General features: G+C 45.7%; 1 pseudogene; it reads right to left on the bottom strand.

Annotated features, from left to right (window-relative positions):
* Positions 1-23,787: 23,787 nt before the first annotated feature.
* LOC144763248 (tyrosine aminotransferase pseudogene) lies at positions 23,788-25,058 on the bottom strand (annotated as a pseudogene).
* Positions 25,059-26,297: the final 1,239 nt, after the last annotated feature.

Here is a 26,297-nt window from a genome sequence, read left to right as displayed (position 1 = left end):
GGAGTTGGAATAGAAAATTAAACTATTCCACTATCCAGCCCTAACAGCGCAAGTCGTTGTAACGACTTGCCTTGTAAAAACAGCGTTGTAATGGCACGCGTGGTAATAGCCCGCATTGTAGTGACATACATCCATCTGGGTTCAATCAATCGTCATTCTTTAGCTCACTTCACCACCTCTATTCAGACCCAGCTAAATGCAAATCAGTCTTGACCCTGTGCATCGTAGGAACAGTCCGGCCCGAACTGCCAAGCCAGGTCTACTCTGAAATGGAAATAAGCATCCGGGGACCGGTTACTGGGTAACACCCTTTATCAGCCCGGCCGTTTTGAATCCAGTGGCAAAGTGTGCAAAGGACCCACGTCTGTGCACCCACTGCCAACTTATTGCCAACAAAGCAAACACAGGGAGATGATGAACGTAGCACTGAAACTTTTCAGATACTACCTTTCAGTCACTGATCTGGGTTGAATTCATCATCATTCTTTAGCTCACTTCGCCACCTCAGTTCAGACCAGTCATATGCAAATCAGTCTCGGCCATGTGCCTTATGGGAACAGTCCTGCCCGAAATACCAAGCCAGGTCTTCCCTGAACCAGAAACAAGCATCCTGGGACCTATTTCTGGGGAACACCCTTCATCAACCAGGCTATCTTGAATCCAGTGGCAAAGTGAGCAAGGGACACACGTCTGGGCATACCCTGCCAGCTCTGGGCAAACAAATCAAACACTAGGAGATTATGGATGGAGGGCTGAAACTTTTCAGACACTCACCACTAGTCACGGTTTGAATCCATCCTCATTCATTAGCACACTTCGCCACCTCAGTTCAAACCCACCTTTATGCAAATCAGTCTTGACCCTGTGCCTCATGGGAACAGTCCAGCCTGATGCCAAGCCAGGTCTTCCCTGGACCGGAAACAAGCATCTTAGGACCGGTTTCTGGGTAACGCCCTTCATCAGCCAGGCTATTTTGAATCCAGTGGCAAAGTGAGCAAAGGACCCATGTCTCTGCATACCCTGCCAACTTAAGGCAAACACAGGGAGATGATGGACGGAGCACTGAAACTTTTCAGACACTCCCTCCCAGCCACTGATCTGGGTTGATACCATCATCATTCTTTTTGCACACTTCGCCATCTCAGTTCAAAGCCAGCTATATGCAAATCAGTCTTGATCCTGTGCCTCATGGGAACAGCCCAGCCTGAAATGCCAAGCCAGGACTTCCCTGAACAGGAAGTGAGCATCCTGGGACTGGTTTCTGGGTAACACCCTTCATCAGCCAGGCTAGCTTGAATCCAGTGGCAAAGTGAGCAAGAGAACCACGTCTGGGCATACCATGCCAACTTAGGGCAAACAAAGCAAACACAAGGAGATGATGGACGGAGCGCTGAAACTTTTCAGACACTCACCCCCAGTCACTGATCTGGGTTGAATCCATCATCATTCTTTAGCTTACTTCCCACCTCAGTTCAGACCTAGCTATATGCAAATCAGTCTTGACCCTGAGCCTCATGGGAACAGTCCAGCCTGAACTGCCAAGCCAGGTCCTCCCTGAACTGGAAACAAGCATCATGGGACCGGTTTCTGAGTAACACCCTTCATCAGCCAGGCTGCTTGAATCCAGTGACAAAGTGAGCAAGGGACCCACGTCTGGGCATACCATGACAACTTAGGGCAAACAATGCAAATACAAGGAGTTGATGGACGGAGCACTGAACATTTTCAGACACTCACCCCCAGTCACAGATCTGGGTTTGAATCCATCATCATTTTTTAGCTCACTTCGCCACCTCAGTTCGGACCCAGCTTTATGCAAATCAGTCTTGACCCTGTGCCTCATTGGAACAGTCCAGCCTGAACTGTCAAGCCAGGTCTTCCCTGGACTGGAAAGAAGCGTCCTGGGACAGGTCTCTGTATAAAACCCTTCATCAGTCAGGCTACGTTGAATTCAGTGCCAAAGTGCGCAAAGGACCCATGTCTGTGCATATCCTGCCAATTTAGCGTGTACAAAGCAAGCACAGGGAGATGATGGACGGATCACTGAAACATTTCAGATACTCACTCCCAGTCACTGATCTGGGTTGAATCCATCATCATTCTTTGGCTCAATTCCCCACCTCAGTTCAGACCCAGCTTTATGCAAATCAGTCTTGACCCTGTGCCTCATGGATACAGTCCAGTCCGAACTGCCAAGCCAGGTCTTCCCTGAACCAGAAACAAGCATGCTGGGACCGGGTTATGGGTAACACTCTTCATAAGCCAGGCTAGCTTGAATCCAGTGACAAAGTGAGCAAGGGACCCACGTCTGGGCATACCCTACCAACTTAGGGTGAACAAAGCAAACACAAGGAGATGATGGAGGGAGGGTTCAACCTTTTCAGACACTCACTACCTGTCACAGATCTGGGTTGAATTCATCATCATTCTTTAGCTCACTTCGCCACCTCAGTTCGGAACCAGCTATATGCAAATTAGTCTTGACCCTGTGCCTCATGGGAACAGCTCAGCTCGAGCAGCCAAGCGAGGTCTTCCCTGAACGGAAACAAGTAACCTGGAACCAGTTTCTGTGTAACACCCTTTATCAGCCAGGCTAGTTTGAATCCAGTGGCAATTTGAGCAAAGGACCCACGTCTTTGCATACCCTGCCAACTTAGGGCGAACAAAGCAAACACAGGAAGATGATGGACGGAGCACTGGAACTTTTCAGACACTCACCCCGAGTCACACATCTGGGTTGAATCCATCATCATTCTTTAGCGCACTTTGCCACCTCAGTTCAAACCCAGCTTTATGCAAATCAGTCTTAACCCTGTGCCTAATGGGGATGTTCCAGCCTGACCTGCCAAGCCAGGTCTTCCCTGGACCGGAAACAAGCATCCTAGGAGCGGTTTCTGAGTAACACCCTTTATCAGCCAGGCTAGTTTGAATCCCGTGGCAAAGTGCACAAGGGACCCATGTCTGAGCATACCCTGACAACTTAGGGTGAACAAAGCAAACACAGGGAGATGATGGATGGACCACTGAAACTTTTCAGACTGTCAAGAAGGTACCTGAATTCCTCTGATTCCGTGGGAGCAGCTGACGTGAAGGATGAATATCTTCTGAAGAATAATTCCCAACTCCCCCACACCCCTGGACCCAGAGAACTCTAAGTCCAGGAATAAAGGGGAAAGGGGAAGTGGATAGACAAAAAGAGAGACTGCCACACTGGTGCCTTCTAGACTCTTCTAACTGGTCAAGACGCACCTAGAACAGTAAGCACAACATTACTACAGTTCTACACATAATAGGTTTCTCACACTACTCTTGTTTTATACCCAGACTCTGCCTACCTTATTAATGTGTGGAATTTGCTGCTCTCTGTAAATATGTTCTAGTGTTGAAAGAATAGTCTCTTATTAGAAATGAAACCTTGCAAGTGGAATTTCCTGGGCTAGAACTCCAGACTGGAATGTTACAGGTGGTATACAACTATATCTATTTTATGCATAGAATAAGATACCCCTATATACATAGCATCAGTTGACTGGAGGATGGGTTGTCGTTATGGAAGAATCTCCCTACTGAAAATGTCCTCAGCAACAGCTTCTTCGCATAGCCCAGAGAGGGAAGCCAATTACTCAAACAGTTCTCTTTAGACAAAGTTCAACACAGTTCTGCTCCGCAATGAATGTCTCTAAATCGAAAACGAAGTCTCTTACCGCAGACGTAGGATTGAGGTACTAGGACAGAAACTCCTACCAGGTGCAGACTGCGAGAGACTCTCTCAAATGTTGTCTTCAGAATTCTCCAGCAAGCCGCCGAAGAAATTACAAAACGAGAAAACAGTAGCTTCACAGGGATATCAGGTGCTGCCGGACTGGAGAATTGGAGCGGCAAACAGTTCCAGGCTCCAAGACTAGCGGAGGATCATTTATTTATACAAATTGCGGATTTACCAGACGCGAGAGGCAAAACGCGACTAACCGCCAGAAAATTACAGTTGAAGTGCGCAGGAGATAGCGCGAGCGGTCACGAAATGGCCGCCAGTGATAACCACTAGAGCGCTGACTTAATGAAGTAGCGGCACAACCAGGAACCACTACGGAAATGACCTTGCCCCAAATTGTACTCTCCTTTGTAACCAACTCCAGATAGGGAACGTGTTTTTTACAGCATGAAGCGGAGTAAATCTAGGACCAGAAGGAACTGTCTTGTTGTGGGCTAATTGGGATCTGACAGTACCCCCCACCAAAGCCCCCTCCCTAGGCTTCTGCGGGTGAGTCTTATGAAATTCTGCCACCAATCTTGGAGCATGAACTTGAGAACTGGGTTCCCATGATCGATCCTCTGGACCGAAACCCTTCCAATCCACCAAGTAGAACAAACGGTTCTTTCTCCATTTCGAATCCAGAATCCTCTTCACCTCAAATTCATCAGCCGAATGAACTTGAATAGCTGTGGGAGGAAGATTACGTCTCAGATTTGGTGGATTCAGTTTGATCAAGGAGACATGAAATGTTGGATGAATCTTCATAGACTTTGGAAGTGCTAATCTAACACTGACTGGGTTATTGTTATTGTTAATTTAGATTTATAACGCGCTCAATCACCTACAGGCCTCTAAGCGCATTGGAAATAGATGTTGTTACAATAACTTAGCTTCCCTCCTCCGAGAGACACCACCCCAAGCCTACATTGCGGTCAGGACTCTTCTGAACAACAGCGTTTTCAGGGATTTCCTGAACCGTAGGAGATTCACCTCCCTGCGTAGCCCCTCAGGCAGCTTGTTCCATAACTGAGGGGCCAAGACAGAGAAGGCTCTCCCTCCCTTGGTCACTAATTTATAGCGGGGGCAAACCAGTTGCTGAGAAACCGATGATCTGAGTGTTCTCTTCGGACTGTATACTTCCAGACGGGCTTTAATATATGCCGGCGCATGGCCATAAATCGCCTTATGCGCTATACAGAGGCTCTTAAACTCAACCCTCTCTTTAACAGGGAGCCAATGAAGATTTTGGAGTAGAGGGGAGGCCTTTGTTCGTCTGGGTACTCCGAAGATCAGTCGTGCGGCGTCATTCATTACGACCTGAAGTCTGTTTGTCAATGTTTTTGGGAGGCCAAGATACAGGGCGTTCCCATAGTCAATCCGTGAAATAACGGTTGCTACTACAATTGAGCGCATCCTAGAATGAGAAAGAAGGGGGGCTAACTTTCTCAATTGTCTGATGATGTTCGTGCAGGTTCCAACGACGGTGGAAATTTGGCTGCACATTGACAGATCACAATCTAGTTTAATCCCCAAACTCTTCACGTTAGCACTAGGTTTTGGGGCTGATCCAAGCTCTGCAGGCCAATACAGATCACTCCACGGTGAGGTGGTAGATGGAATTACCAATACCTCGGTTTTATCCGGGTTGATCTTTAGTAGGTTTTCCGTCATCCACCCCACGGTAAACCTTAAGATGTTTTGAGCTTGGATTTGTGCTGTCCCTGTGTTATCAATGCTCAGCACAAGTTGAGTGTCGTCAGCATAGTTGAAGACTCTACAACCCATCTCAGCCAAGGACGCAATCAGGGGCTGCAGATAAAGGTTGAACAGAAGTGGGGACAGTGCGGAACCCTGCGGTACCCCGCACTCTAAGAACCCCACCTCCGATATCGACTCCCCCAGTTGTATCCTCTGTGTCCTTCCCAAAAGGAAAGATTGCAACCACTTAAAGGCCAAGCCTTTGATCCCAAAGGCCTCCAGTCTTCCCAGGAGCAGGTCATGGCTGACGGTATCGAACGCCGCTGACAGATCTAATAATATCAGGGCGCTCGGTTTTTTGCCGTCAGCCATGCCTCTCAGTTCATCTAGCACCGAGAGCATCACTAACTCGGTGCTATGGTGTGCTCGAAACCCCGCCTGTCGTTCATGCAGTAAGCAATGGGATTCGAGGTACAGGGACAGGGACTTCAGCACATGTTGCTCTAGGACCTTTGCAAGGAAGGGCAGCTGGGAGATCGGCCTGTAGTTCTTCAGGGCAGACGGGTCTGCGCCTGGTTTCTTCAGCAGAGGTCTGACACGTGTACAACTGGGAAGGGACCTACAAATCGGGGCTGAAACTTACGATTCCCAACTAATCTCATATGACGAGTGGAAACCCAAACCAGATCCCCAGACTTATAGATTGGACTTTCTCTTCGCTTCTTGTCAGCCTGTTTCTTGTATCCGGATTTTGCTTTAGAGAGATTCTGAGACGCAGACTGAAATGTTTTCTGCAATTTCCGAATCACCTCTTCAGCAGCTGGAACATCTACTTCCACCCAACCAGCAAGCATATTTGGATGTCTTCCCGAATTTAGAAAAAATGGAGAGAAACCTGTAGCTGAATGAACTGAATTATTGTAGGCAAACTCCGCTGTACTTAAAAGGGAGGGCCATTCCCCTTCCTGATCCATCAAATACAGGCGGAGATACTGCTCCAAATCTTGATTTACTCTTTCCGTCTGCCCATCCGTCTCAGGGTGGAAACTGGTGGACAGACGAGAGTCAATTCCAAGCCCTTTCAAAAAAGATCTCCAGAATCGAGAAACAAACTGTGACCCTCTATCGGAAATCACAATTTTAGGAATTCCATGTAGCCTAACTATGTGTTGAATGAATAGTGATGCCAATTGAGGAGCAGAAGGTAAACCCTTTAATGGAACAAAGTGACTCATTTTAGTGAATTGGTCAACCACCACCCATATCACTGAGTAGCCTTGACTAGAGGGTAACTCAACTATGAAATCCATCAAAATGGTGTGCCACGGGGAAGGGGCAGTGGCATGAGCAAACCCTGAGGAGACTGTCTGGAACTTTTCCCCTTAACACACTGTTCACAAGAGGCCACATGCTGTCTCACCTGAGTTTCCATACCTGGCCACAGATAGGTCCTCTTCACCAATTCCAAAGTCTTGAATACTCCCTTGTGCCCGGCCAAAGGGTGGTCATGAAGCCGCTGAATTACTTCTTTCTGTAATTCCTCACTAGGAACGAACATTTTTCCTTGGACATATGGTTTTCCATCACGAATCATTCGATCTGGACCTTCAGAAACCCAATTGGTGAATTCTTCTCCGAGAAATCTTTCTTCAATCTTTTTCCCTAATTCGTCGTCCAAAACTAAGGCCACAATCTTCTCTTGAGGAATGATAAAACCTTCTGTCTTTTCTTCAATGTCTTCTTCTGTGCTGAGACGAGAAAGGGCATCAGCCTTTCCGTTGGCAGCACCTGGTTTATATGTTAACACAAAATCATAATCCGCAAAGAAAAGAGACCATCGCAACTGACGAGGTGTGAGAGTTCGAGCTGATTTCAAGAATTGCAGGTTTCGATGGTCTGTGAAAACTGTCAGCACATGCTGGGCTCCCAACAAATAGTGTCTCCAGACTTTAAAAGCGTCTTTCACCGCTAGCAGTTCCTTATCGGCTATGGAGTAGTTGATTTCTGCAGGGGTCAGTTTCCTAGAGTGATAAGCTACCGGATGTAACTGACCAGTCTGCTTGTGTCTTTGGGACAAAATTCCACCAATGGCTCGATTCGATGCATCTGCCTCAATAAAAAATGGTTCTTTCAGATCTGGATGTTGCAGGACCGGTGCTGAGACAAAAGCTTCCTTCAAAGATTGGAAAGCCTCTTCCGAATCTTTTCCCCAAACAAACCGTTCATTCTTCTTCAACAGTTTGGTGATTGGGCTTACCTTCTCAGAAAAGTTCTGGATGAATCGCCGGTAAAAATTAGCAAATCCCAAAAAACTTTGGATTTCCTTCACCGAGCGAGGGGCTGGCCAAGATCTGATTGCTTGTAACTTGGTGTTATCCATGAAAACTCCCTCAGGAGAAAGAATGAACCCCAAAAATTCCACTCGAGAAGAATGGAAAACACATTTCTCCAACTTTACAAACAGATGATGTTCCAACAAGCGTTCCAAAATGGCACGGACGTGAACCACATGCTCTTCTAAACTGTTAGAAAAAATGAGGATGTCGTCAATGTATACGACTGCAAAACGGTCTAAAAACTCCCGAAGGACATAATTCACGAAGTGTTGAAAGGCGGCTGGGGCGTTGCACAATCCGAAAGGCATTACTTGATATTCAAACAACCCCAGTCGCGTCCGGAACGCCGTCTTCCATTCCTCGCCCTCTGCCATACGCACCAAGTGGTACGCACCTCTCAAATCCAGTTTTGTGTAGACACATGCATCTTTTACTTGATCTAGAAGCTCAGAAATGAGAGGTAGCGGATAGCGATTTTTCTTGGTGACCTGATTTAGGGCTCGATAATCGATACAAGTTCTCAGGGAACCATCCTTCTTTGGAATGAAGAAGAGGGGGGAAGAAACAGGGGATTGTGATGGTCGAATGAATCCACATGCCAAACTCTCCTCGATGTATTCCTTAAGGTGCCGATTTTCTGGTTCAGATAGAGCATAAATGCGACTACAAGGCAACGCCGCTCCTGGCTCAAGCTCTATTCTGCAGTTATATTCCCGATGAGGCGGCAACTTCCGGGCTTCATTCTCGTTGAATACTTCACTGAGGTCTTGATATTCCTCTGGAATCTCAGGAAGTTCCACTGCACAAATCATCTGAGTTTGATCCGCCAAACTGAAAGGCATAGAAGACTGCACCCCTTCACTCTGTTCAAGGAAGCAATGTTCTAGGCAAAAGGTTGAGTTCATTTCCACTGTGCGATTTGCCCAGTCGATATGAGGGTTATGTTCCGTGAGCCACGGCAATCCAAGAATCATCTGAAATTGGGGAGCATCAATCAAATTGAATCTAAGATAACTTCGATGCTCTCCAGGTCCCAAAACTGTGACCACCTCAGTATCAAAAACAATTGGTCCAGAAGATAAACTGGTGCCATCCACAGCACGAACTGGTTCAGGTCGAAGTTTCTTTTCAAACTGGATACCTAGGGATTTAGCAAACCGAATGTCACAAAAGTTTCCCGTTGCGCCTGAATCCAACATAATGGAAACTTCCTCATTCTGGGTCTTTCCAAATTGAATCTTACACGATAAAATTAAATGAGGGGCGGCGGGCTGAAGAGTGTTGGCCAAATGTTGAGCTTTGGGAGTTGACTCATGAGACGCTCCCACCAGAGCAACTCCTTCTACTGGTGGGGCCTGTCTTTTACCCACTGATTTGTCTTTGACTTCTTAGTGCAATCTTTTACAAAATGGCCAGACTTTCCACAATACATACAAAGATTTCCCAATCGTCGCTTCTCTCTTTCTTCCGATGTGAGAGGTCCTCTAACTGTGCCAATCTGCATTGGCTCTTCACCAGAATTTCCTTCTATAGTCTTAACTGCTTCTGACCTGACTCGATCAAAACGAGGGGGCAGCTGTTTGACATCTCTTCGCTTTTCACTGCGCCGTTCTGATTGTCGCTGATCGATTTGGAGCACCAGATCAATTAACTCGGAAACATTTGTTGGTCTCTTTGGAATTTGAGCTAGTCCATCTTTAAGCTCATCCTTTAGCCCTCTATAGAATATTGCAGCTCTCTTTTCAGTAGGCCAATTCGTTTCCACGATCAATTTATTGAACTGTGCCAGATATGCCACCAATTCCTTGTTACCCTGCTTTAGATCAAGCAATTCGTTATCTGTGGTCTGAGAAATAGTTCTGCGATCAAATATTCGTAGAAACTCCATCTTAAAATCTTCGAATTTATACAGAACTGGATCATTAGAGGACACTAACGGCATGGACCAAGCCGCTGCATCACCACTCAGGTAAGAGAGCATGAATGCCACCTTGGACTGATCCTCCTTGAACAAAATGGGCTTACAGAGAAAATGCAAAGAGCATTGTGTCAAAAATACATGGGCCTTATGAGGATCCCCTTGAAACCTCTCAGGTGGGGCCAACGGAATAGTTGGGGACATTGCATGCACCACTTGAGTGGTCAGAGCTGAAGAGGAAGAGGGAGAGGGGGCAAAGGTGGGAGATTTAAGACCCCCAAAATTCGGACTAGGACTGACTGAAAGTTCATCAATTCTCTGACGAAGGTAACTTGCCTCCTGGTTTGATTTCCTGACCTCTTCCCTGGTTTCACTTAACTGTTTCTGTAATCCTTCCAAAATGGAGGCTAAAGCCTTGACATCGAAGCCTTCAGCCATACTGCCCAGACGGAAGAAATACTGGCACTTCAATCTGTCAAGAAGGTACCTGAATTCCTCTGATTCCGTGGGAGCAGCTGACGTGAAGGATGAATATCTTCTGAAGAATAATTCCCAACTCCCCCACACCCCTGGACCCAGAGAACTCTAAGTCCAGGAATAAAGGGGAAAGGGGAAGTGGATAGACAAAAAGAGAGACTGCCACACTGGTGCCTTCTAGACTCTTCTAACTGGTCAAGACGCACCTAGAACAGTAAGCACAACATTACTACAGTTCTACACATAATAGGTTTCTCACACTATGAATGAATGAATGAATGATGTAAGTCTTATCATGCGCATACTTAGCCCAATGGGCGTCAAGGCGCCTAAAACAAATGACACAGCTAGCAGATCAACGAACAGTCCATCATTGATAAGCTTTGGTAAAGTACCAGGTCTTCAGGGCTTTTTTAAAAAGATCAATTGAGGGAAGTACTTTAACCTCAGTTGGAAGAGAGTTCCAAAGCTTAGGGGCCACTACAGAAAAGGCTCTTGCTCCCCATGTGGCTAGCCGTATACGCGGCACTACCAGTTGGGACAGCCCGGCAGATCGTAAGGATCTAGTTGGGGTATAATGTGAAAGCAGAGACCCAAGAGAATCCTCCGGACCTGCTCTGAGCGCTCTGTATGTGAGACATAGAATCTTAAAAAAGACTCTATACTGGACAGGAAGCCAGTGAAGGTCTCTCCTGGCAGTCGTAGCAGAGGATGCTAAGGGAAGGGCCAGCACAAAACGTGCTGCCGCGTTCTGCACTATTTGCAGTTGATGAATAAGACCTTTGTTAGTCTCCGCATACAAAGAATTGCAGTAATCAAGCCTTGATCCTACAAGAGCCACTACAATCTGCTTGCGGGCCTGAAGAGAGAGATAGTGACGGATCCTATTCAGGATCCTGATCACACCCCAACATGTGGCCACCGTCCTATTTACTTGGAGCTTCATGGAGAGTGAGGTGTCAAAAACCACACCGAGATTTCTGGCTGATTGGGCGGGAGTGGGGCAAATGCCAAGAGACAGAGGCCACCACTCATTAGACCAAGCATCTTGGTCCTTCCCAAAAACCAAAACCTCTGTCTTATCGCCATTTAGCCTTAGGGAGTTGATGACCATCCAATCTGCTACATGCTGAATGCATGACCTAAAGCTAATGGCAGACAAGCGATCAGAGGAGTGGGCCAGAGACACCATGATCTGGGTATCATCGGCGTAGGATACCACCTCCATCCCCTGCGATCTTACTAGTCTAGCAAGGGGGGCCACATAGATGTTAAACAGGGTCGGACTAAGGGCCGACCCCTGTGGCACCCCACATTGCAACGACTTAGCAGGGGAAAGAAAGTCTCCAAGCTTTACTCTCTGTTCTCTACTCGTGAGAAAGGAGTTAAGGAGATTCAGAGCCGACCCAGAGACCCCTGCCTCCCTAAGCCGAGATGTTAAAATGGCGGGAGACAGGGTGTCGAATGTGGCTGTGAGGTCTAATAGGACGAGTATGGTGGTTTGGCCTCTATCCACTTTTCGACGGATGTTATCTGCAACCACAGTGAGGGCGGACTCAGTACTATGACATTTTCTGAATCCGTGCTGGGTGCAGTCCAAGTACTCATTGGTTTCTAGAAAAGTGGAGAGATGTAGGTTAAGGTGTGACTCCAGTATTTTCGCAGGCGCCGGAAGCAGAGAAATGGGCCTAAAGTTTTTAAGAGTGCCCGGGTCCAGGGAAGGTTTCTTTAGCAGGGGCCTCACTATCGCCTTCTTCCACACAGAAGGAAAGGAACCCTGAGTGATGGCAGCATTCATAACCTCCAACAGAGGTGGAAGAATGCTGTTTCTGCATTCTTTCAAAGTTTTTAGTGGCAAGGGGTCCATAGGGGAGGAAGATTTAGTCCTATCAAGTAGGAGATTTAATCCTTCCAACACTACTCTTGTTTTATACCCAGACTCTGCCTACCTTATTAATGTGTGGAATTTGCTGCTCTCTGTAAATATGTTCTAGTGCTGAAAGAATAGTCTCTTATTAGAAATGAAACCTTGCAAGTGGAATTTCCTGGGCTAGAACTCCAGACTGGAATGTTACAGGTGGTATACAACTGTATCTATTTTATGCATAGAATAAGATACCCCTATATACATAGCATCAGTTGACTGGAGGATGGGTTGTCGTTATGGAAGAATCTCCCTACTGAAAATGTCCTCAGCAACAGCTTCTTCGCACAGCCCAGAGAGGGAAGCCAATTACTCAAACAGTTCTCTTTAGACAAAGTTCAACACAGTTCTGCTCCGCAATGAATGTCTCTAAATCGAAAACGAAGTCTCTTACCGCAGACGTAGGATTGAGGTACTAGGACAGAAACTCCTACCAGGTGCAGACTGCGAGAGACTCTCTCAAATGTTGTCTTCAGAATTCTCCAGCAAGCCGCCGAAGAAATTACAAAACGAGAAAACAGCAGCTTCACAGGGATATCAGGTGCTGCCGGACTGGAGAATTGGAGCGGCAAACAGTTCCAGGCTCCAAGACTAGCGGAGGATCATTTATTTATACAAATTGCGGATTTACCAGACGCGAGAGGCAAAACGCGACTAACCGCCAGAAAATTACAGTTGAAGTGCGCAGGAGATAGCGCGAGCGGTCACGAAATGGCCGCCAGTGATAACCACTAGAGCGCTGACTTAATGAAGTAGCGGCACAACCAGGAACCACTACGGAAATGACCTTGCCCCAAATTGTACTCTCCTTTGTAACCAACTCCAGATAGGGAACGTGTTTTTTACAGCATGAAGCGGAGTAAATCTAGGACCAGAAGGAACTGTCTTGTTGTGGGCTAATTGGGATCTGACACAGACACTCACTCCCAGTCACTGATCTGGGTTGAAACTATCATCATTCTTTAGCTCACTTTGCCACCTCAGTTCAGACCCAATTATATTCAAGTCAGCCTTGACCCCATGCCTCATGGGAACAGTCCTAGCAGAACTGCCAAGCCTGGTCTTCCCTGAACCAGAAACAAGCATCCTGGGACCAGTTTCTGGGGAACACCCTTCATCAACCAGGCTATCTTGAATCCAGTGACAAAGTGAGCAAGGGACCCACATCTGGAATAACCCTGCCAACTTGGGCAAACAAAGCAATACAAGATGATGGACAGAGCACTGAAACTTTTCAGACACTCACCACCAGTCACAGGTCTGGGCTGAATCAATCATCATTCTTTAGCTCACTTCGCCACCTCAGTTCAAACCCAGCTATATGCAAATTAATCTTGACCCTGTGCCTCATGGGAACAGTTCAACCCAAACTGCCAAGCCAGGTCTTCCCTGAAACGGAAAAAAGCATCCTGGGACCGGTTTCTGGGTAGCACTCTTCATCAGCCAGGCTAGCTTGAATCCAGTGGCAAAGTGAGCAGGGGCCCATGTCTGGGCATACACTGCCAACTTAGGGTTAACAAAGCAAGCACAAGGAGATGATGAACTGAGTGCTGAAACTTTTTAGACACTCACCCCAGTTACAGATCTTGGTTGAATCCATCATCATTCTTTAGCTCACTTCACCACCTCAATTCAGACCCAGCTATATGCAAATCAGTCTTGATCCTGTGCCTCGTGAGAACAGTCCAGCCCGAACTGCCAAGCCAGGTCTTCCCTGAAACGGAAACAAGAATCCTGGGACCGGTTTCTGGGTAACACCTTTCATCAGCCAGGCTAGCTTGAATCCAGTGGCAAAGTGAGCAAGGGACCCACGTCTGTGCACACACTGCCAACTTAGCGCCAACAAAGCAAACACAGGGAGATGATGGTCGGGGCACTGAAACTTTTCAGATACTACCTTTCAGTCACCGATATGGGTTGAATCCATCATCATTCTTTAGCTCACTTCACCACCTCAGTTCAGACCCAGTCATATGCAAATCAGTCTTGGCCCTGTGCCTCATGGGAACAGTCCTAGCAGAACTGCCAAGCCTGGTCTTCCCTGAACCAGAAACAAGCATCCTGGGACCAGTTTCTGGGGAACACCCTTCATCAACCAGGCTATCTTGAATCCAGTGGCAAAGTGAGCAAGGGACCCACGTCTTGGCATACCCTGCCAACTTAGGGCGAACAAAGCAAACACAAGCAGATGATGGATTGAGGGCTGAAACTTTTTGGACACTCCCCACCGATTACAGATCTGGGTTGAATCCACCATCATTCTTTAGCTCACTTCACCACCTCAGTTCAGGCCCAGCTATATGCATATCAGTCTTGACCCTGTGCCTCATGGGAACAGTCAGCCTAAACTGCCAAGCCAGGTTTTCCCTGAACCAGAACCAAGCATCCTGGTACCAGTTTCTGGGTAACATCCTTCATAAGCCAGGCGAGCTTGAATCCAGTGGAAAAGTGAGCAAGGGACTCACGTCTGGGCATACCCTGCCAACTTAGGGCGAAGAAATCAAACACTAGGAGATGATGGACGGAGCGCCGGAACTTTTAAGACTCTCACCCCCAGTCACAGATCTAGGTTGAATCCATCATCATTCGTTAGCTCACTTCACCACCTGAGTTCAGACCCAGCTATATGCAAATCAGTCTTGACCCTGTGCCTCATGGGAACAGCCCGGCCTGAAATGCCAAGCCAGGACTTCCCTGAACAGGAAGTGAGCATCCTGGGACTGGTTTCTGGGTAACACCCTTCATCAGCCAGGCTAGCTTGAATCCAGTGGCAAAGTGAGCAAGAGAACCACGTCTGGTCATACCATGCCAACTTAGGGCAAACAAAGCAAACACAAGGAGATGATGGACAGAGCGCTGAAACTTTTCAGACACTCACCCCCAGTCACTGATCTGGGTTGAATCCATCATCATTCTTTAGCTCACTTACCACCTCAGTTCAGACCTAGCTATATGCAAATCAGTCTTGCCCCTGAGCCTCATGGGAACAGTCCAGCCTGAACTGCCAAGCCAGGTCCTCCCTGAACTGGAAACAAGCATCATGGGACCGGTTTCTGAGTAACACCCTTCATCAGCCAGGCTGCTTGAATCCAGTGGCAAAGTGAGCAAGGGACCCACGTCTGGGCATACCATGACAACTTAGGGCAAACAATGCAAATACAAGGAGTTGATGGACGGAGCACTGAACATTTTCAGACACTCACCCCAGTCACAGATCTGGGTTTGAATCCATCATCATTTTTGAGCTCACTTCGCCACCTCAGTTCGGACCCAGCTTTATGCAAATCAGTCTTGACCCTGTGCCTCATTGGAACAGTCCAGCCTGAACTGTCAAGCCAGGTCTTCCCTGGACTGGAAAGAAGCGTCCTGGGACAGGTCTTTGTGTAAAACCCTTCATCAGTCAGGCTACGTTGAATTCAGTGCCAAAGTGCGCAAAGGACTCATGTCTGTGCATATCCTGCCAATTTAGCGTGTACAAAGCAAGCACAGGGAGATGATGGACGGATCACTGAAACGTTTCAGATACTCACTCCCAGTCACTGATCTGGGTTGAATCCATCATCATTCTTTGGCTCAATTCGCCACCTCAGTTCAGACCCAATTATATTCAAGTCAGCCTTGACCCCATGCCTCATGGGAACAGTCCTAGCAGAACTGCCAAGCCTGGTCTTCCCTGAACCAGAAACAAGCATCCTGGGACCAGTTTCTGGGGAACACCCATCATCAACCAGGCTATCTTGAATCCAGTGACAAAGTGAGCAAGGGACCCACATCTGGAATAACCCTGCCAACTTGGGCAAACAAAGCAATACAAGATGATGGACAGAGCACTGAAACTTTTCAGACACTCACCACCAGTCACAGGTCTGGGCTGAATCAATCATCATTCTTTAGCTCACTTCGCCACCTCAGTTCAAAGCCAGCTATATGCAAATTAATCTTGACCCTGTGCCTCATGGGAACAGTTCAACCCAAACTGCCAAGCCAGGTCTTCCCTGAAACGGAAAAAAGCATCCTGGGACCGGTTTCTGGGTAGCACCCTTCATCAGCCAGGCTAGCTTGAATCCAGTGGCAAAGTGAGCAGGGGCCCATGTCTGGGCATACACTGCCAACTTAGGGTTAACAAAGCAAGCACAAGGAGATGATGAACTGAGTGCTGAAACTTTTTAGACACTCACCCCAGTTACAGATCTTGGTTGAATCCATCATCATTCTTTAGCTCACTTCACCACCTCAATTCAGACCCAGCTATATGCAAATCAGTCTTGATCCTGTGCCTCGTGAGAACAGTCCAGCCCGAACTGCCAAGCCAGGTCTTCCCTGAAACGGAAACAAGAATCCTGGGACCGGTTTCTGGGTAACACCTTTCATCAGCCAGGCTAGCTTGAATCCAGTGGCAAAGTGAGCAAGGGACCCACGTCTGTGCACACACTGCCAACTTAGCGCCAACAAAGCAAACACAGGGAGATGATGGTCGGGGCACTGAAACTTTTCAGATACTACCTTTCAGTCACCGATATGGGTTGAATCCATCATCATTCTTTAGCTCACTTCACCACCTCAGTTCAGACCCAGTCATATGCAAATCAGTCTTGGCCCTGTGCCTCATGGGAACAGTCCTAGCAGAACTGCCAAGCCTGGTCTTCCCTGAACCAGAAACAAGCATCCTGGGACCAGTTTCTGGGGAACACCCTTCATCAACCAGGCTATCTTGAATCCAGTGGCAAAGTGAGCAAGGGACCCACGTCTTGGCATACCCTGCCAACTTAGGGCGAACAAAGCAAACACAAGCAGATGATGGATTGAGGGCTGAAACTTTTTGGACACTCCCCACCGATTACAGATCTGGGTTGAATCCACCATCATTCTTTAGCTCACTTCACCACCTCAGTTCAGGCCCAGCTATATGCATATCAGTCTTGACCCTGTGCCTCATGGGAACAGTCAGCCTAAACCGCCAAGCCAGGTTTTCCCTGAACCAGAACCAAGCATCCTGGTACCAGTTTCTGGGTAACATCCTTCATAAGCCAGGCGAGCTTGAATCCAGTGGAAAAGTGAGCAAGGGACTCACGTCTGGGCATACCCTGCCAACTTAGGGCGAAGAAATCAAACACTAGGAGATGATGGACGGAGCGCCGGAACTTTTAAGACTCTCACCCCCAGTCACAGATCTAGGTTGAATCCATCATCATTCGTTAGCTCACTTCACCACCTGAGTTCAGACCCAGCTATATGCAAATCAGTCTTGACCCTGTGCCTCATGGGAACAGCCCGGCCTGAAATGCCAAGCCAGGACTTCCCTGAACAGGAAGTGAGCATCCTGGGACTGGTTTCTGGGTAACACCCTTCATCAGCCAGGCTAGCTTGAATCCAGTGGCAAAGTGAGCAAGAGAACCACGTCTGGTCATACCATGCCAACTTAGGGCAAACAAAGCAAACACAAGGAGATGATGGACAGAGCGCTGAAACTTTTCAGACACTCACCCCCAGTCACTGATCTGGGTTGAATCCATCATCATTCTTTAGCTCACTTACCACCTCAGTTCAGACCTAGCTATATGCAAATCAGTCTTGCCCCTGAGCCTCATGGGAACAGTCCAGCCTGAACTGCCAAGCCAGGTCCTCCCTGAACTGGAAACAAGCATCATGGGACCGGTTTCTGAGTAACACCCTTCATCAGCCAGGCTGCTTGAATCCAGTGGCAAAGTGAGCAAGGGACCCACGTCTGGGCATACCATGACAACTTAGGGCAAACAATGCAAATACAAGGAGTTGATGGACGGAGCACTGAACATTTTCAGACACTCACCCCAGTCACAGATCTGGGTTTGAATCCATCATCATTTTTGAGCTCACTTCGCCACCTCAGTTCGGACCCAGCTTTATGCAAATCAGTCTTGACCCTGTGCCTCATTGGAACAGTCCAGCCTGAACTGTCAAGCCAGGTCTTCCCTGGACTGGAAAGAAGCGTCCTGGGACAGGTCTTTGTGTAAAACCCTTCATCAGTCAGGCTACGTTGAATTCAGTGCCAAAGTGCGCAAAGGACCCATGTCTGTGCATATCCTGCCAATTTAGCGTGTACAAAGCAAGCACAGGGAGATGATGGACGGATCACTGAAACGTTTCAGATACTCACTCCCAGTCACTGATCTGGGTTGAATCCATCATCATTCTTTGGCTCAATTCGCCACCTCAGTTCAGACCCAGCTTTATGCAAATCAGTCTTGACCCTGTGCCTCATGGATACAGTCCAGTCCGAACTGCCAAGCCAGGTCTTCCCTGAACCAGAAACAAGCATGCTGGGACCGGGTTATGGGTAACACTCTTCATAAGCCAGGCTAGCTTGAATCCAGTGACAAAGTGAGCAAGGGACCCACGTCTGGGCATACCCTACCAACTTAGGGTGAACAAAGCAAACACAAGGAGATGATGGAGGGAGGGTTCAACCTTTTCAGACACTCACTACCTGTCACAGATCTGGGTTGAATCCATCATCATTCTTTAGCTCACTTCGCCACCTCAGTTCGGAACCAGCTATATGCAAATTAGTCTTGACCCTGTGCCTCATGGGAACAGCTCAGCTCGAGCAGCCAAGCCAGGTCTTCCCTGAAACGGAAACAAGTATCCTGGAACCAGTTTCTGTGTAACACCCTTTATCAGCCAGGCTAGTTTGAATCCAGTGGCAATTTGAGCAAAGGACCCACGTCTTTGCATACCCTGCCAACTTAGGGCGAACAAAGCAAACACAGGAAGATGATGGACGGAGCACTGGAACTTTTCAGACACTCACCCCGAGTCACACATCTGGGTTGAATCCATCATCATTCTTTAGCACACTTTGCCACCTCAGTTCAAACCCAGCTTTATGCAAATCAGTCTTAACCTAGTGCCTAATGGGGATGTTCCAGCCTGACCTGCCAAGCCAGGTCTTCCCTGGACCGGAAACAATCATCCTAGGAGCGGTTTCTGAGTAACACCCTTTATCAGCCAGGCTAGTTTGAATCCCGTGGCAAAGTGCACAAGGGACCCACGTCTGAGCATACCCTGACAACTTAGGGTGAACAAAGCAAACACAGGAGATGATGGATGGACCACTGAAACTTTTCAGACACTCACTCCCAGTCACTGATCTGGGTTGAAACTATCATCATTCTTTAGCTCACTTTGCCACCTCAGTTCAGACCCAATTATATTCAAGTCAGTCTTGACCCTGTGCGTCATGGGAACAGTCCAGCCCGAACTGCCAAGCCAGTTCTTCCCTGAACCAGAAACAGGTATCCTGTGACCGGTTTCTGGCGAACACCCTTCATCAGCCAGTTTAGCTTGAATCCAGTGGCAAAGTGAACAAGGGACCTACGTCAGCATACCCTGCCAATTTAGGGCGAACAAGCAAACACGATTGCGCTGGGTATGCCCAGGCATGGGTCCCTGGCTCACTGTGCCACTGGATTCAAGCAATCCTGGCTGATGAGGGGTGAAACCCTGAAATCGGTCCTAGGATGCTTATTTCGGTCCAGGGAGAACCTCGCTTGGCAGTTCGTGCTGGATGGCTCCCATGAGGCTCAGGGTCAAGACTGATTTGCATATGGCCCGGCCTAAACTGGGGTGGAATGGTGAGCAGAGGAATGATGGATTTAACCCAAATCTCTTGACTGGCAGTGAATGTTTTGATTTGTTCTGCATTCCGTCCATCAATTGTGTGTCTTTTGCTTTCTTGCCCTAAGTGCGCTGGGTATGCCCAGACGTGGATCCCGGGCTCACTGTGCCACTGGATTCAAACTATCCTGGCTGATATGGGGTGAAACCCCGACACGGGTCCTAGGATGCTTGTTACTGGTCCAGGTAGGACCTGGCTAGGCAGTTCGAGCTGGATTGTTCCCATGAGGCACAGGGTCCTGATTATTTTGGTGTCTAAAATTATATAAAAATCGGTGTTATTTTTCTAAATTGGTCTCAGATTTCCCAATAAATGTGTGTCTCATTTTTTGACTGTGTGTGTACAACAATAGCTCAACACGCCACTCTGATAAGTCTAAGTTGCTCGACCACACTACCACAAAGAGAGCCTTTGGATTATTAAAGTAAGCCCTGAAAACCAAATAAGGGTTGTCTGGAGTATTTGCATGGTGTACACTTACATTGGTACTGTCTATAGAAAGTCTTGGTACCCAAAAACATGTCGTAGTGACCCGAGGGCTTCAGGAGAGATCAGAGTCAACTTTTCCATTATCAACAGATATAGACCCTCTTAACTGTAGCAAGAGCCAGGGAGGTCTACCCCACTCTTGGAGTTGTGATTGATATCCCACAGAAGAGTGCCAAGAAGACTGAAGGCACCGGTTGTACCAAGGTGGGATATTGCTGACTCTGCCCTTGTCCTGCCAGCCTTGGTGAGGCAGAACAGTTTACAGATAGAGTTTGCTTGCTTTTTGTTTTGGTGATTCACTGACATAATATCGACCTACACAAACATGGAGGCACTAATATCACATGCAAAAATATTGACTACTTAAAGATTGCGTTAAAAAAATAGATACCAAAAATATCAAGTACAAAAATATCGTAAACATAAATATTGTTAAAATTAAATAAACATATAAATGAATAAAAAGATCGACATTCACAATGTCGACAACATAAACATGGCTTAAATATAACTTTTTAAACCAAAACATTAAATACACACATTAAAAAATATATATAAACGTATTAATAATACCACTATTAAAAGAATACATTTCAAACAAAAACAATATATATAAACAATTATGAAATATATAGGGGGTGATTACAATGGCGGGGAGAACATCACTGAAAGACTGTCTATGATGATCTCCCTGCCATTTTAATCAAGTTTGCCGCCCACCACATTTTGATGGCAGGCGGCTGAGTGGTGGTCATAAAGACCAACCACCACAGATCAGACGGGCTCAAGGAGCTTGTCGGTCCATCAGAAGGGATCGGAGTCCCTACAATGAGGGCGATGCCTATTAGGCACCGCCATTAGGATTACGTTGTCCCTTACCCACCATCCTTTCCATGGCTGGTAACCCACCATGGAAAAGCTGGAGGAAAGGGAAAATGGCGGGTCCCCTTTCCCCCTGCCCACCGACACAGGACCTGGGAGCATGTATGATGCCCCCCTACATATCCCTGTACCATGTGGCAGGCACAGGATGATGCCTGCCACGTAGTGGGGTGCCTGCCATGTAGTACAGGGATATGTGTGAGGTCTCTCTTTTGTTTTGCGGTGGTTGCTGCAGAACGCAGCACCCACCGCAATGCAAAACATGGCGGTCACATTATAATTAGCACAGTGGGGCTGTCACCTTGTAGGCGGGCAGTCCTAATCCCAAATATGATGATGCCATCGTAATCACCCCATAATTCCTCAAATAACAACCAACATTAATATTTAAATAAATATTCAAAATTAAAATATAGCACATAACATTTATCACCATTAAAAATAACCAAATAATTATTAATTATATTTAATTACAATAAAACATATAAAAACAAATATATTGTTACATAATTATAACATTGAACAAAATATACCCTTGAGTGAATGTATACAACGTTTTCCAAATTAACATTTAACTGCCAAAATAATTAAAGAGACGCTATAACAACCAATAAAATAAAAGTATAAACAATAAAAAACAATACAAAGCTTCAACTAATAATACAATGAAAGAAGCCAATTCATTAACCAAAAATTACCTAACAACCTGTAAAGATTGGAGGACAAACCTCTGCAAGATTGAAGCCCCAACAAAGGACCTTTAAAAAGAACCACATCAAACAACCTACATTCAAAGTAAGTACAATACCTAAAAACTGTACATATTCCCCTACCTAAACTTAAAATAATTAAAACATGTAAAATTAATAAATAAATACTTTTCATTGGTTTTCCTTTTTTACAGACTAAACAAACTGATTTACAAAACTTACCAAAGTTCAAAACTGCTGAGAAAAAAACTGTGCATCATTCGACCAATTAAAATTATTAAGAATAAAGGAAGATTGATCAAACATATACAACAAAGTAAGTATAACCATTAATATTTTTAAACCTTAGCTAAATCAACTGATAAGCAAAACTAACAAAATAAAACGAATAAACATTTACACCTTTTCTTTTTCTACCACAGGCTGCAACAATTCCAATCAAAAAGTTACATTAAAGGAACTAACTGAATCTACCCAAAATAGCAAGTACTGTTGTAAATATACTTAAAAATAAAACCAACTAAACACTAACTAACCTGAAAAAAATTTAAATGTATAACATTTCTAGCATAATAATATATTGTTTTACCGAACAGATGACAAGAATAACATTAAGCAGAAGAAGTCAACAAAACACTTCAGAGAAAAATTAAAAACAACATATATGCAAGTATTGATAAAAAAGTAATATAACAGTGAACATTTTCTACTTTGCATTTATTAATTATTTTTGTATATATATTCACAGTGTAACTAAGAAAATGACAGAAGGAGCTAAATTAATTTCCTCAAAAAAAGGGAGACTCTAGCTCCATTGCATAGGCTACGCTTATACTCAAGAAAGAAGAACCACTAGTCACATACATTTGAAATGCACCAAATACTACTCTAATTCCTGCTATGGGAGGGCAACAACCAGGTAAACTATGATTATAAATGTTTAAGAACATAACCACTAACCAATGTTACTGAAATTGAAATCAGAGATGCTTTAGAATACATCAAGGAGGCAAGCTTTAGCTACCAACCACCAAGCACTCAACTATTAAAAGATGTCCTAATCCATGTCCCAGGGCACGTAACTGGCAAGTTACCTGTTATCCCATGACTATAACGCCTAATAGCCTTAACCATAAAATCTACCACCCAAATGCCACCATCCCAATAAACATTTTCAGAAGTTGAAATACTACCTGGATACATAATAATACGCAAAGAGGAACAATTCCTTCTTCATGACAATAAAAATAATTTTAAAAAAGAATTATCATTTTTGGCACCCCTACTAATATAAGAATTATCATTTTGGCACCCCTACTAATATCCAAAAACTAAAACAATGCAAAACTTAGATGATGGTTGGGACATTCAAAATATGTCCCAAACCATTCTATTGATTATACACTATACATAGAGAATACCAAGAAACAAACATCCCTTTCATATATGCACTACTATCTAATAAACATTCTACAACCTACATAGAACTCCTAACTATAATAAAATGATGGATGAGTGAACCCACCCACCCAATTCTCCAAATATTAGTGTTAAAAGAAAAATGATACTGTATTTGAAAATTAGGTGGTGCATCTGCATTCTTCTCGGGAATGTCCATCACTCTTGGGTGCCTCTCTGGACTGATCTGATAGGTAAGCAGGAGTGTTGAGCTCTCAGCTTTTTACCTTCCGTTCATGCAGGAGATGAGTAGGCCTGCAGATTGTAAAACAGAAAATGTATTTCAGAGTCAAGGTAAAGGAAAGAAGGAAGATATGCTTCATCAGGAGTGTACCAACAAGACTCAGAGGCAGAGCAAAAAAAAAAACAAGAAGACTCAAAGTTTCAATTTTGCCACCAGTGCGACACACACACACACTCCTCAGCATTTCACAAATCAATGCACCTCTCTCCTTTTCACATAGCTGCATTCTAGGCCTCAGGGTCATGGTTTTCCTTTGAAGTTGATAATGTCTTGCTCTTCAAGCTGTTGATGAGGTACTTCCACTCTGAGTTCTTGCATCTTCCTCCTGGCTCTGAGTAATCGTGTCCCAGTCACAATCTGAGCAAGATAGTGTATTGCACTGCTGTTGGACAAGTAGAGAAACAGAATTGCAGTATTTTGTATAGGTTTTTGTTTGTTAGCAAAAGTGAATGTTCTTGTAATTTGGTATTGGTACTCTTGTAAATAAATGAAGTTCTGGGACAGCCCTGCTAAGTGATATGAAAAAGGACAGACATGTGAGGGAGGCAGACATTGACTTCAATGCCATGAATTTTTATTTGTATTTTATTTTTATTTATTTTGTATTTATTTAATGCGATTTTATATAGTAAGTACAAAGGTCTACTACATATTCTAGTGGTTAGAGTTCAATATATATACAAATTGCAAATACACTCGATTACATTTTAACAGCGACACCATGACACTCAAACAAGATCTGGGCCGATACAGCATCATCGCAACGCAGCAGACCATGTCTCCCTAGATCTCGTCCGCCAGGATGGGGACGCACTGCCTTGCAGCCACTGCAATGATTTTCTTTAAGTGCGCTTTGCTGAAGACAGACCCGCAGGGGTTCGAAGCGTTGTTGACAATGATGCAGGCAGTTCTATAATTGTTTCAGATCAATTTCCCAGGATTTCTCTGGCAGCAGGTTATACAGTTTGACCTCAATCCCCATCGAAAGAGCAAGTGTCTTGTGGAGGGAGAAACCAGGTTGTGGTATCAGAATGTTCTGCCCAGGGTTGGCCAGAACAGACAGACATAGTTCAATAGCTTGACTGCAACCACTTGCAAGGATGACATCCTTGGCCTTGAGAGGGGCATCTGGGCAGCTATTAAACTTTGCAATTACATCACAGCTGGATTTGTACCCTACAGCCGGGGAGTAGCCATTGTAATATCCGGAATCTATGGCATTCTTCATGGTTAGGGTGACCTCGTCATCTGTCGGAATATTTCCAAAAACAGTAGGGTCACCTATGGAAAGAGCAATCATGGGCTTGGCTCCAGCTTCATGCTGTCCACAAGAGCTCAGATGGGATTGAAGGTCTTCTTGGACACCTCATAAGCTCACACCGCCCATCTGGGCTTAAGCTTCTCCAGCAGGTGGCTCGAGTCCTGGATGTTGACATGCACGTCAAGGACGCTGGGCCGCAGCACGTTGATATTCACTTTGATGACGTACTTTTCCGTCTGCATGGCTCCTCTCGTGTTTGTCTCGGTACTTGGCTCCGGCAGGTGCCCTCGGTCCTGATGCAGTCCCACTTCGGACTTAAGATGATTGAATTCTTTCAGAGGCTCTAAAATCCTAAATTGGTTAGTACTGAAGAACTACTTCACTACAGTGTCTTCCTGCTACTCGTTTGTGGTAATCAATCAGTGTTACACAAACACAAGCTTGAGCGAGCAGTGTCTCTACACACTACCCACCATAAGTTGGCTAAGGGCGTTGGGTCTGGAACTGTGGAGGCTTCTTTACTACACACTGGTCCAACTGCAATCCGGCAATATATGTTACTAAATAATGGTGGGGCAGCAGGTAAATCTGACATAAACATAATGTTCCACTGGCTACCTTTTTTTGCAAAGTAAGAAGTTTAATGAGAAATAATTACAAAGTTCAATGGTGGCACCAGTATACTTACTCCGGGAAGTAAAGGTCGTCCTCAACTCAGGTTGCTCACCCAGATGTTGGTCAGGTAATACACTTGAGTTTAACCAATCATCCTCCTCTTGCTCCTGTGTTGTTTCAGGAACTGTGCAATTCTGTGGTATGAAATTTTGGTTTATTTTGATCATAGTCAATCAGTCCACATTTTTAGGCAAGAGACTGGTCCTTTTCACTATAACAACTGCTCCAGCTGCACTGAACACACACTCAGCAGACACACTGGCTACAGGACAAACCAGATACTTTATTTCCAACCTGCTGATGCTCTGGATTTTGGCACACCTTCCCATACCAATACATTGATGGGTTTTGATCTATGTAGACCACTTTTGGTGCTGCCACTTGCTCGACCTCTTTTGCCATTGCCTCTCCACTGGACTTAGGCCCTGCAAATTGAATCCAATATAATGCTGAGGTTTAATCTCGTCCTTCTGTTGCTGTTGTTGCCGGTGTTCTGGTTGATGATGTTGTTGGCTACTGTAAGACCAGACTGCCCTCTCTGGAAGTTGAAGGTGGAAACCCAGAACTGCCGGGTAGGAAACTAAGTTCCAGTCATTCTTCTTAAAGGTTTCCAGCTTTCTCAATAATCCACCCCTTGCATTTTGAAATACCCCCTTCAGTAAAAGGAATGAAAGTGGGCAAAATGTTTTCGTACTGTGGATCAAGTACAGTGGCACAGATGTATTCTTTGGACGAGATGATGATCTCTGTCAACCGTGCATTGGAAGCCAGTCGAAAGAGTAAGCTCTCAAACAAGGCATGCGCTTCTCAATTC

The sequence above is a fragment of the Lissotriton helveticus genome, chromosome 1_1, assembly GCF_964261635.1.
Source record: "Lissotriton helveticus chromosome 1_1, aLisHel1.1, whole genome shotgun sequence".
NCBI lineage: Eukaryota > Metazoa > Chordata > Amphibia > Caudata > Salamandridae > Lissotriton > Lissotriton helveticus.
The sequence above is the reverse complement of the archived record's forward strand: the minus strand, read 5'-3'. Positions and strand labels throughout refer to the sequence as shown.